At 44.8% G+C, this 12,002-nt stretch overlaps 1 long non-coding RNA gene across 1 annotated transcript; it reads right to left on the minus strand.

Annotated features, from left to right (window-relative positions):
• Nucleotides 1-2,465: 2,465 nt before the first annotated feature.
• Nucleotides 2,466-9,700, minus strand: LOC101792918 (uncharacterized). The gene is made up of 3 exons (XR_011812585.1): nucleotides 8,826-9,700; nucleotides 4,060-6,040; nucleotides 2,466-3,959 (listed from the first exon to the last, which is right to left on the minus strand). It is a non-coding gene; the product is annotated as an uncharacterized lncRNA (long non-coding RNA).
• Between the last annotated feature and the right edge of the window lie 2,302 nt (nucleotides 9,701-12,002).

A 12,002-nucleotide genomic window follows, 5' to 3' on the forward strand; every position in this document is an offset into this window, starting at 1 on the left:
GAGAGGAAAATCTTTTTCCATAGGGTGAAAGGAGATGGAAGCCAACGACGGTTAACTTACAGCCTCTTATGCTTTCTGAGTGTTAATGTTAAGTCAGCTAGACTCCTGTCAAATTATCTCCTCAAGAACTAATTTATTTTTTTTCCATTCACTTCAAGTTCCTGGACTTACACATCTCAGTGTAAGTTAACTTGAGACTTCCAGACTAAAGGGGAAAGCTGTTATTTTGCTTCAACTTGCCCAATAAATATTATATTATCCATACAGCCAAGCATCAGCATACATACATAGTCCAGGTTTTTATCATTTTAGCAGGGTCTCCCTGGCACGCACACAGTTTGAATCAAACCACCTCCCCCAGAGGTTTCATTCTCCATTGTAGCACACAGGCATTCTGGACTAGAAAATAAATGTTGCGGATGAATTGGCTGAATTTCTAGAAAATCTGATGTTCTTTCTGGGGAGCACACCAAGCTTTCTCCCCATGCTGGGAATGCTCTAAACCCAAACCCATGCTTTCCCAAGGATGCCCACTGCGGCAGGAGGCTGCTCTGCCTCAAGCTGTTCGATCAGGATGCTCACACCCAAACCTGTTGCAGGTGCTGCTGGCTGACACAGGGAACAATGCCTTTATGAGTACAACACAGCCTCTATCTGTAGAGAGCTGTTGCTGCTCTTTAAAGAGCAGCCAAGAGCAGAGTGTGCTCTCGCATCCCTCCAAGCATCTGTGTGCGTCTGGAGGGACCAACGGCTGCAGTGACGGCCACCAAGGGCAGAGCCACCAAGGGGCACGTGCTCCTGAAACCATCCCCTGCATGTGTCCTTCAGTTTGTCTAATTCCACCCTTGGCCCTCACTGGCATCGTAGCCCCACCCCAGCAAAGCCAGCGCAGACAAACCCTCTCCTCACGTTGTTTAGGGGAAGGCACATACATCAAAGCCCTAATAAAGAGGAGCACACTTCCCTCTTTGTGCTCAGGGAGCATCAACTGGAAGGGAGCCAAGCAATTACCAAGCCCTAGAACTAAAAAAAAACATTGAACTCATTACCCAGAAGACTTACAAACCGAGCCTGAAAGAGATTATAAAACCCCATCCGAACAGGCACAAACAGCAAAGCACCCACCCCGCGGGAGGGAGAGCGCTCACACCCCGGCAGTGGTGGGCAGTGCTCTTGTAAGCACCAGGGCTCTAACAAATTCCTCTAACACCCCTCAAAACATGTGCCAGGCGGTCAGTCCCACCCCACCAGGAGATGCCTGGCTGAAATCACAGCAGTAAATCAGCACAGGATGGCTCCCCAGAGGTCAGGGCTCTGCCGATGAAAAACTTCTGACAGCCCGCCACGTTGTGCGGATGGGCTACGCTCACCGACGGTGCCTGCAGTTGGCTTGAGACCTGGCTTGTGATGTTTGCATAGCCTAAATATGTCTGGCATTTATTTCACAATGTTCTTTTAAATCTTAGGAAGCGTGCACTTTGGCTGTTTCGTTGTCTCCTCCCTGCTGCGGTTACAGGGAAATGGATGACTGATGATTCTGTGATTCGGTGTGCAGATCCTCTGCCCCGGCTTGAGCAACACTTACCAACGGGTCACAGCTTTCCCAAGTATAACTGCCATTCAAGCTGACCCTAAACATCACACTGGCATTTTGCTTTTTGGCTCTTTTCCCCCTTCTCTGGACTTGTGACAAGGAGGTCACTGACAGAGTGGGCTACGACAAGCTTAGAGCTGTGATTGACTGTGTAAGATCACAAGATCTGTTTGTTACAACCCCTATAAGTAGGGGAAAGACATGGCTTTGAAGTAGAGAAGTTTTTTTTTTTCTTCTTTGCTTTCTTTTTTTTTTTTTTTTTCTTGAGAACATCAAATCTCCCAGATCAGACAGGCCTTGCCCAAGGCGTCGTTCCTAGAAAAAAAGGATTGTTTTAGCTTTAACCTCAAACTGCACCCTGAGCCGTGTCGGGCCATGGGTGCAGATGGATGTCAACTCCTCCGGCTGAATTTTCAGCTGGCCAGATGCAAGCCAGCAACAGGCCAGATGCTGCAGGGCTGCACGGGTCAGAGTAAAATCCCTTCCCCAACCTGCAGGGAAGGGTGCCCACATGTGGACAGGGCATATCTGCCTCGTACAAACTGCTTGCTCACTAACACTCCTGCCTGGCCAGCTCAGAGTCAGCTTTACATTTCTTCCTTTTTTTTTTTTTTTTTTTTTTTTAATAATGTACTTAAATACAGTTCTTCTGTAATTTGTACTTGCAACCACTTGGCTACCAAGTGAGTTGTGACCTCGAGTAAATTACTTGCAGCATCACCCATCTATAGGAAACAGCAAAAATTAAAGCAACAAAATTTGCAGGGTTGCTTGGCGCATCTGGCTGCCTGATGCCAGCTGCAGAGGCGGTGGCTCACTCTTTGCCCTCTTGCCGTGATGCCAGGGATCTAACAAGGCAGCTGAGAAGCTCTGAATGTTACATGAAGCATGGTTTAATCAAAATAAAATATCCCAAGCACATTGCATGTATTGATTTGTAACTCTTACCAGTGGTTGTTTTCATAAAGTAATTGCAGGTGCTTGCAAAAAGAGTGGTCAAACCTTAGTCTGCCTTGCTGAACAGTCTCTGCATCAAAGATCTCATGAGAGGTTTGGGCACTTTAAAAGGATCAGCAATTATCTGTGGCTCTGGCTTCGCATTTTCTTTCCTTGCATATCCGTGCCAGCAATAATTTAGCATTCATATAACAGGAGGAAGCAGAATCTGACAGTGGGGGATACAGCTGAAGTGAAGCAGATGTCTTTTAAATTCGGAGCACATAGAGCATAGAAGCACTGACTGATCGAACACAAACCAGAAGTGAAACCAGAAAAGCCGAGAACTACAGAAAAAAAAAAACAACAAAAAACAAAGTACACAACAAACTTATTTTTAAAACTCTTCCCTTCTTTGAATACCTCGTTGCACTGCCAAGTAGCACAGGTAAGGAATTTTCAATAAATTCAGTCCTTTGTTGACCCTGTCTCTTGCATTATTACTTTTTGGCACAGCACATAGGACACCTCTGGGCCAAAACACAAGTGATGTTGAAAGTACAACTGCTCCTTCCCTTTGGGAATGCAAGTTTTCTGATAGTTATATAAACACATTTGGATTTTTTTTTTTTTTTTTTTGGATATTCATCACATTAGCAATTATACTATTAATGGTGAGTCAGAGAACATTTTGCTGACATTTTAAAACACACAACTTAAGGTCAGAACCTCCTAAACTTCACAAAGCAAGCAGACCTGATGTGAAACAGACTCATTCGCCCTGGTGGGACTGCTCTAATGAGCAAGGATTTGCAGCATGTGATCTCAGGTTGGGAACTATATAGAGCTGCTTCCTTTTAATTGCAAGGCACTGGGCACATCCAGGCAAGAGCAAAATATAAGGATAAAAGAGCAGCTCTGGAGAAACAGCAGATAATTATAAAATGAAAAAGAACCAAGGGTGGAGGTGTTTTTTTTTTTTTTTTCCTGGTTAATCTAGGAAACCTTTTCAACCAAGGCAGTAACCAGTGGTCGTTAGAAAAGTGCTGTGACACGCAAGCAGCCAAAAAAGCTCCAGTCCAGGCTTTCACAATAATCACAGACCTGAAGACAGACTTTCAACTTCTCTTGGAACAGCTCTCCCCTAAAAGCAGACCCGGAACGTAACCCCCACACCAGAGGCTATCTTTGGTGCAGAAACCCTTCTGGATAAACCAGCGCAGGGAGTTTCTTGGCAGAGGAGAGGAGTTACTTATAACTCTGCTTTGGCCGTCACACAGCACAGACAGAGGCAGGCAGGGAGGCTGGTGGAACTCGGCTGCTTCACCGTGCTGCAGCTCACAGCACATTTTGCTGAAATTTTGATCCGTGCAGAGCAGACAACTGCCCCTTCTCCCACGCTTTGCTCACATCTGGATTTGAGATAAAGCTGAAAAAAAAAAAAAGAGGAATACAATTCAACTTAACACACAGCCTTCGCTTAGCATATGTGCCCAGTTGTTCAAATCATACAAAATAGTCGCTTTTACCTGCTTTTGACGGAATACCAAAATATCAGCCCCTGTGTTCTCAGGAAGTCTGCGGGCTCCTGGGCTCTTGCGCGCCTTGGCCTGGCTGGTGGCTGCGTGGCAGAACCACACAGGTTTTGCTCAGCTTTGCTTTTTGCCTGGGTACATTTCTATGAAAGCCGTTTCCCTGCCATAACCACAAAGGATGAGGTAAAAAGGAAAAAACTCAAAGGCTGTGAGTGAAACCATTCTCGAATAAGGCGACATAAGCCTCACATAGGGGAGATTAAGCTTAATCTCTGAAAAGGGCCAGCAGAAAAGGCTGGTGGACTTCAAAATGAGCTACAACAGCTGTGTTTTGGTTGGCCTACAACTGCTCTCCCTTTGGCTGCTGCTGGCTCTGCTTTTGTGAGCAAGACAGATTATTAAAATACAGCATTCGGGCTCCTTTGTAGCACACTGCAGGGACTGAAGGTGGTACCAAAGCTAAGTGGGGAGGTAACGAGGTGCTCCTGCCACAGCAGAGCCAGTGCTCATCGGGCAGTGCTGCCCGCAGGTCGAAGCAAGAGATACCATTTATTGGCTTTGAGCCTGTCTTTATTTTTGTTTCAGAAACACCTTTTGATAGGAAAATGCATGCCCTTCTGTCTGTCTGGTTTAACCGCTGGGTTTAATTGGCCTTTTTTTTTTAGAGCACAATAGATAAATCAGCAAGATGCGGTGAAAGTCAGAATAAATTGAGCTCAAAAGCTTTTCATTACTTACTAGTCACCACAGAAGGAGAGGAACTGCTCATTTTCCATGGTAATAAGCTATGCCACCAACCTGAAGAGTAGCTTAAAATAATTAACAGTACCAAAAAAAGAAAGGGTGTGTATAGGAGTATCTGTGGAGCCACTCCACCCAGTACGATAGGAAAAAAATGAACTGGGTGGACCTGCATTCCAGTGGCAGCTCTGAACGACTGCGCTTTGTATTTCTGTGCCCGGAGATATACATTTCTTGCATGCAATCACAAGCAATGAGGAAAAATAAGAGGCAACTTGAAAAGCAAAGCAAAGCAAAACAGAGCACTCAAGGAAAAAAAGAAAAAGAAAATAATTTGTTCGACAAGACAAAGAACAATTCACTGTGTGTGCTCAGGAGCGCTGGTTTTCATCTTTGCAGTAATTGTATCGTTTATTAGGTGATGTTTCCTGTGATGGTATTTAGAGTTATTGTGCAAGGATGTCATAACATCCCTGTTTATTAGATAACTTTGGGGATGTTGCTGTGGGAGACTATAAGAGAAAATAACAAGAGAGAAATTGTCTGAGAAAGATCAGGTGTGCTGCTTGAATACGAAGAGCACAATGCACAAAACAAGACAGGGGAAATAAACAAGTAGCAACCTTTTTTTTTTTTTTTTTTTTTTTTTTTCCCCTGCAGGTGTAAGATGCCTGGTATTCAGCTCTAACCTTATGACTAGGACATCTCTCAGACCGATGAGAATCAGGAAAAACTGGGTGCAAAACCCTTGGGTCCTGCTGCAAAGGAGGGAGCTGAACGGAGAGATATGGGCAAGGAACAGCCTGGAGATCTGGGAAAAAAGGAACCTTGAGGGGACAGAAAGGTTTGTGCCACACACACAAAAAGTATACTATGCTGTTAAGCTTTTTTTCTTCAGAGGAATTGATCTAAATGATTTTCCTTCCCTCTAAAGGGTTTTGGAGTAAGGCTACTCAGGAGTGCTGCTGATGGTAGCCTTGGAACGACCAAGCGCGGTGTGTGCTGCTCCAGTGTGGGACTGGAGGTTAAGGTGAGACAAAACCCAAAATACAGAGGGTTAAGGTCAGACAAAACCCAAAATACAGACATGTTGTCCATGCCCTTGATTAGTCTGTCCTGGTGGACTGGCCTCTGGCATAGCTTCAGGCAACGTGTTGTACCTTATTATTAGAGCTTTGTTAGTCCAGGTCTGGTCACCATCACTTCTTCACTGGTTTGTTTCCTCAGAAAAGTCCTAGAAGAAAAGACAGTGCCACTCACTTAGCCATCATGACAAGAAATAGAAGAAACTTAAAAGAAAAGAAAATGGAAGGTTCATTTTTGCTCAGAAAAATAATAATAATAAAAAGTTGATATCAGCAGTACAGAAAGAAATATCCTAAGTATTCAATTTTGTTTTCTGGAGTTAAATCAACTTGATTTCCTCTCCCTCAATAGGATGTTCCTTTGGTATTTAATATCTTTCCTCTGTTTTGGAATGCCAGTCTTGTTGTCGTCACTGAAAGAGATGTTAAGAGTCCTCAGAGACTGCACTCATGAATAAATGTTAAATTCATTCATTTCCTAAAAATCCATCATCTTGGCTGCACAATGCTACCCGAGGCAACAATGCTGCGAATGGGCTGTGGGGCCCGCTCCCGGACTCTGCACGGCCCTGGAGCATCACTACTGCCATCGGCTTTGCCAGCAGATTTCAGGGCAGCGGGGTCAGCCACAAACCACTGGGCAGCAGCAGGATGTGCTTGGTGTGCCTCAAGGAGGAAGGGCCAAATCAAAGCCAAATGCTCAACAATGCATAAAGAATATGGGTAACAACTGAGCTGCAATCTCACCTCATCCCAAGCCTTTTTTTTTTCTTTTTTTTTTTTTTTTTTTTAATAGTTCAGATGTTTTCGTCTCTTACTTCGCCGTGCTGTGTTTCTTGTCACTGCTGTATGCACAAGGCTGTCACTGCCTGGGTTGAGCAAGGCTGGTCAGAAAAGAACAGACTTGATGGAGGATGCGTCTGCAGGTCAGGCAGTGCACTTGGGATGCTCGGGAGGATAAAGCCTGCACACAGCTATGGCTTTACTGTGCAATTATTCTTGATAGCTGTGTCTGGTTTATGGAGCTAGGAAGCTTTTTTTCTTATTTAAAAAGTAAGCTTTATGGATCAGCAACAAAATGGTAAGGCGTGTCCTTGCTCTGAGGTTTTTATTTACAGTAGTGATGAAGGAGAGAAAGAAAAACTTGGGCTTTAGCTCTTCAGAGTTTGGAGAGACTGCAGTTAGAAAAATCACCTTTTGACTTGTAAAAGGAGCACATTTGATCTGGGAATTGCTCAGACAGGAAAAATCAATATGGACTGGTATAATTTGTTATTTACACAAAGTCATTTTACTCTTGACTGCTAAAGGCCTTACACCTTTTATTAATAGACATTTTTCAAATAGATTGCACTGAAGACTCTAAAGCCACACACAGCTCTTCTTCCTCCTTGGCGGATGGTTGAAGTTTGGGGTTTAAGGAAGAAGTAAAGCAGCCAAGTGAATGAGGGAGGCACCTGCAAGGCTGAGACCTGACCTGGGCACTGGTGACATTAACTCTGGAAACCAGTTTCTACACAGAGGCTTCAGCCTTCCAACAGAGCCTCTCTGGCTGCCCAGCTGGGTGAAATCCTCCTCACCAGTGCAGCTCCAAGTGCAGGATCAAACCAGTGGGTGAATCACAAGGTGTCTATCCCTATAAGCTTCATGTCAGATGAGGAAAGAGTAATGGGATAACTCATCTCTGGGAGCTGCAAAGCAAAAAGCTAGTTGGGAAAAGATTGTGCTCAACAGGAGAGATCTGAGACCAGCTGTCGAGCATTCTACGTCCAGGTGGGTTTTTCCATGGCAGCATCATAACCTGTCCCAAAGAGCCCCATAGCAGAGCAAAAGCGAATACCATCACGCTGCTGCTTTCTGCAACAGCATTTGAGAACTGACGGCAGCCAGCATAACCATCCAGCTTTGTTCATGTGGAGAGAAGAAATTGCTCTTTGCTTTTTGCATGCTGGGTTTGTTCTGCACTGCAAACAAAAGCAGTTGTCTAAACTGACTCTGTCTTAATGCAGAACCAGATTATTTCCTTTTCTTCCATCTCCATCTGCTGCCTGCTTAGAGCTACCCAGGTTTACCATACTCAATGCTTGTGATTAATGCTTTCGGCAGCAGTATTTTTTTTCTATCCTATTGCCACATTGTCTTCACTATTCAACCCACAGACCAAGGGTGGCATCCCAGTGGTGAAGCCATGTGCTCCAGAGCCCTTTCACTGCAGTACAGAACTGAGTCTCTTTGAAAGTGCAGGTGTCATTTGGTCTGAGGTGCTGTGCTTTCAGGATGGAGAACTGCACATGCAGATCTGAGGCCTCTTGGAGCAACATTGTCATAATAAAAATGAGCCTGGTTGTGACAGTTTCCATTATGGTAAAGCAGATGAGTTCCTATCTCCTTTTGTCAAAATTAAACACTTTTGCTTGGCCCAAAAAAAAAGATAATTCCTCCATTTGAAATGCAGATCTGATATTTTGCTATTCAATTAAATTTCTCTGCTTCTCAGATAGACTGCAATTGTTACTCAATTTCCTAACTGTGGCACTCTGAGGAGGGAGGGGTGTGCTCACCATTCTTCTCCCCGAGGCTGTATTTTGCATCTGCAAGAATCAACCTAGAAAAATATCTCATGGTGCAGCTCTCCTGTATTTGCTGTGCCACCTCCCTTGTAAATACAGTCCCTTCATTAAAATGAGCATATTGCCCTCTATCCATTCCCTGTCGCTTCCATGACCTCGGGAGGTCAGAAAGTCCACCCGGACAACATCATTCCTATTTGAGAATGACTCCAGTGAGCAGAACATGGGAACATACACATATATGCTCACCCCTTAAAAAACAAACAAACAAGCAAGCAAAACAAAACAAAACAAAAAAACAAACAAACAGGATCTTTCATTTTATGTCAATCAGCCCTGAGAGCATCCTTTTAAGAGGCCTTACCTTGGTGGATTGGTGAGAGTCTCTCAGAGTAAAGCTCTTTCTGATTCACTTCCTTCACTTCAGATGCTCTTTGTTCCTTCTGTTTGCACTTCATCACACCCACACATGCCCCTACCACACATCCCCTCCTGGCCATCCTTCTAAGTCTATCATCTGGTTGCACATCAGCAGAATTCAGGCTCCTTGCTCCAGCCACCCCTAGGAAGAGGGGATCTCCGTCCCTGTCTGGGGAGCAAGAAACGAGCTGCTTCCCCTCAGCACATCCGTGCCAGGGCACATTTCCTTGGGGAAATCTCCCACAGTCGGGAGGTGATTCTTTGTGTAGCAGCCCAGGTAGCACCACCTGACCTTATTGTGCAGTTTTTAAGCAGTGTTGAGCAACTAAGTGCATCAGGAATGCCAAAGCTTGAAGTAGTGCAGAGTTACAGGGGAGACATCTCAAACTGAGATACAGAAGGGACAAGGGATTAGTTACAAAATCAAGATGGAAAGGAGTTATTTGGAAGCTTTACCCCTTCCCATAACTACAGATTCAGTGAAGCATTTTTTCTGCACTGCAGTCATAGCCAGCAGCATATACAGAATAAGGATTGAAATATTTTGAAGTGCTGTCACAGTGTGAATGATTTTCTTTAGAGCATAAAATCAGACTGCAAAGTTATTTTCTGTCTGTGGCGACACAAGAAGAATGTGAATGTGATCAGATCTGGCCCTGGGCATAGAGGAGAGCAGAACTGGCCTTAGCCAGATTCTCTTTTTTTATTCAGAGTCCTGCTAAGAAACACAAAATCCAAAAGAAATTCTGAATCTGGCTGGATGTCTCATAAGAGGAACAGGATTTCAGCATAGCTGAAACAGCATGACTTTGATTATTTGAAAACGCATGATTTAATCATTTCATTATGCATACCTTTTCACAGCAGGCGCCACAGCCTAAAACAGACAGAGACAAGCATTAGATGAAACAACATACTTTCTAGCTAAAGAGATTGGAATCAAAGAATTTAATCTTGCAAGGCACCGATATCCTTGCTGCCTTTAGACTTGGCTGCAAACAGCAGGTGAGCAGCACAGCGCAAATGGAGCCTTAGCGAAGCGCTCTGCCTAGAAGTGACATCCCACAGGATGGCTTTGGTTTCTGCCTGCCACAGGGCACACCTGCCCATGTCTCATCTCCCTACAACACACAACATGCTCAGAGTGCTGTCAGTGTCCTGACACCCACCCTTAGCCCAGGTTGCCCTGACCACCCTTAAGTCCCTGCCATGCGTCCATCCTGTGTCTGTCCAGGCTGAGGACACCACAGGAGGCACCTGGGTCTTGGATCTGTCTGTGGAGCACCCAAACAGCTCTCTGCATCATTCGGTGCCCTCAGAACAGTGTCCTTGTCTGGACTCAGAGAGCTGCTCAGTAACAATGCACAACACCGTGGGCTGGTTCGCAGCAGGCGGTCTCATGGTTAGCATGCGGATACATGATTTTTCTCCACACAGAATACTTGGTCTGCCCCTTTCAGTGATGCCAGATGCTGTTCCTCTGCTAGGAAATGGAAACAACCAGGGCCACAAGCAAAGCTGACCAGCAGTTCAGCAGCACCCTGACACGGACATGCTCGTGATGCTGCATTATTTAGTGGGGGCAGTGTCCAGAAGAACCTGCTCTGACTGCAGAACAGAGCCTGTGTTCACATCCTATTGCTGCCAGCCTCCACTTGTTTTGCCTGAGCTAAACCAAATGGCCTCCAATTTCTAACAGAAATAAAAAATGTATATGAAAATCCCATGGGAAGAAGCCCCCAGACATGAGCTTATGAAATATTTCACAGTGCTGGAAATGATGAGTTTGACCCGTGACTTGCAAGATGAACACAGCCAACCAGATTGTCCCCAGACCTCCTCCAGAGAGGACACCTGGAGTATCCCCACCAAACAGCCCATGCTAATGGGCTTCAGCCAAGTTTGTGGAAATCCCCTCTGAGAAAGATCAAAAGCTGCAAATTCAGTGTCTGTACCCCAACCCTGTGCAGGTACGAGAACCACAGCAATGGGAATAGCGATGCCACCCTCTCCCCACTGGAAAGGCAGCTGAAAACACCAACCAGTTTCATACAGATCTAAGCTGGATTCACCCAGTGACCCAAGGAGCCAAAGCTCAGTCCCAGGCCCTAATACCTGGGCTCATGGCCAATTAAAAGGTGTTCGAAGGGCAGCAGAGTGCCAGAGAGCGCTTTGATCTCACAGATCCTGGCCAGATGTGTAATAGCTGTTCAGGTGTTTGTGCAGGTATCAGTAACAGTCCATGCACATCAGACAGACAGCTTTCTTCCTGGGTTTGCTAACAGAAACAGCAGTTGCTCACAAATCACAGAGAACAGAAATAATCCCTACCTTTTTAAACATCAAAAATTGTAAAGCTTCACAGCTGCACGGTTCTGAAATTGAATTGAATGACTTGACTTGCCAAAACCTGAGATCAGAGTTCCAGGTCTTTCATGCCACAGCTGAAAGTATCAATAGCGCTCAAAGAGGAGCACAGAGCAGCCTTTCAAACACCGATTGTGGCTTTAGAGGCACTATTGGGTCTTATCCTTCTAGCACAGTAGCCTCGATTCAAAGTGGGTGTGAGAGTAAAGCAAACTGTTTTTCAGTGTGAACATTTTGTTATTTAAAGGACTGGTTCTTCTTTCTGAAGCTATATCTAAAGCCAGTTAAGGATTCTGTATTTCAATTAGTGTATGAATTTAAAATATAACACATTTGAGTTTTTTAAGTAGGAGAGCAGTGGTGTATTTTCTCTGCAAGCAATGCAGCAATGATTCAAAAGCAATATTCTTGCAAGCATGGACTTGATCATACAGAAAGGCTTTGGGGATGAAGCATTAAATTCCCAGAAATTGCTTTCCCCATTGATCGAAATGGTCCCAGGCCTGCTGACTTCTGATGCTGTAGGACCATGTTGCTCAACCAGAACATCTCTCTGCTTAGACACAAATCTCTTGCCTTCACACGTTGCCCCAGTACGTGAAATGTCTCAGCAGCTCAAAGTCAATTATTTATTTATACCCCTAATGCCCTTTTGAGTTCTGGCACTGTAACTTGCCTAACTTTTGCAGAAGAGAAAAACAAGGCATAGTAAATCTAAATAACCTGTTAGCTTCTATTTTGCTTGTTGGTCATT

The sequence above is a fragment of the Anas platyrhynchos genome, chromosome 13 (assembly GCF_047663525.1).
Source record: "Anas platyrhynchos isolate ZD024472 breed Pekin duck chromosome 13, IASCAAS_PekinDuck_T2T, whole genome shotgun sequence".
Lineage (NCBI taxonomy): Eukaryota > Metazoa > Chordata > Aves > Anseriformes > Anatidae > Anas > Anas platyrhynchos.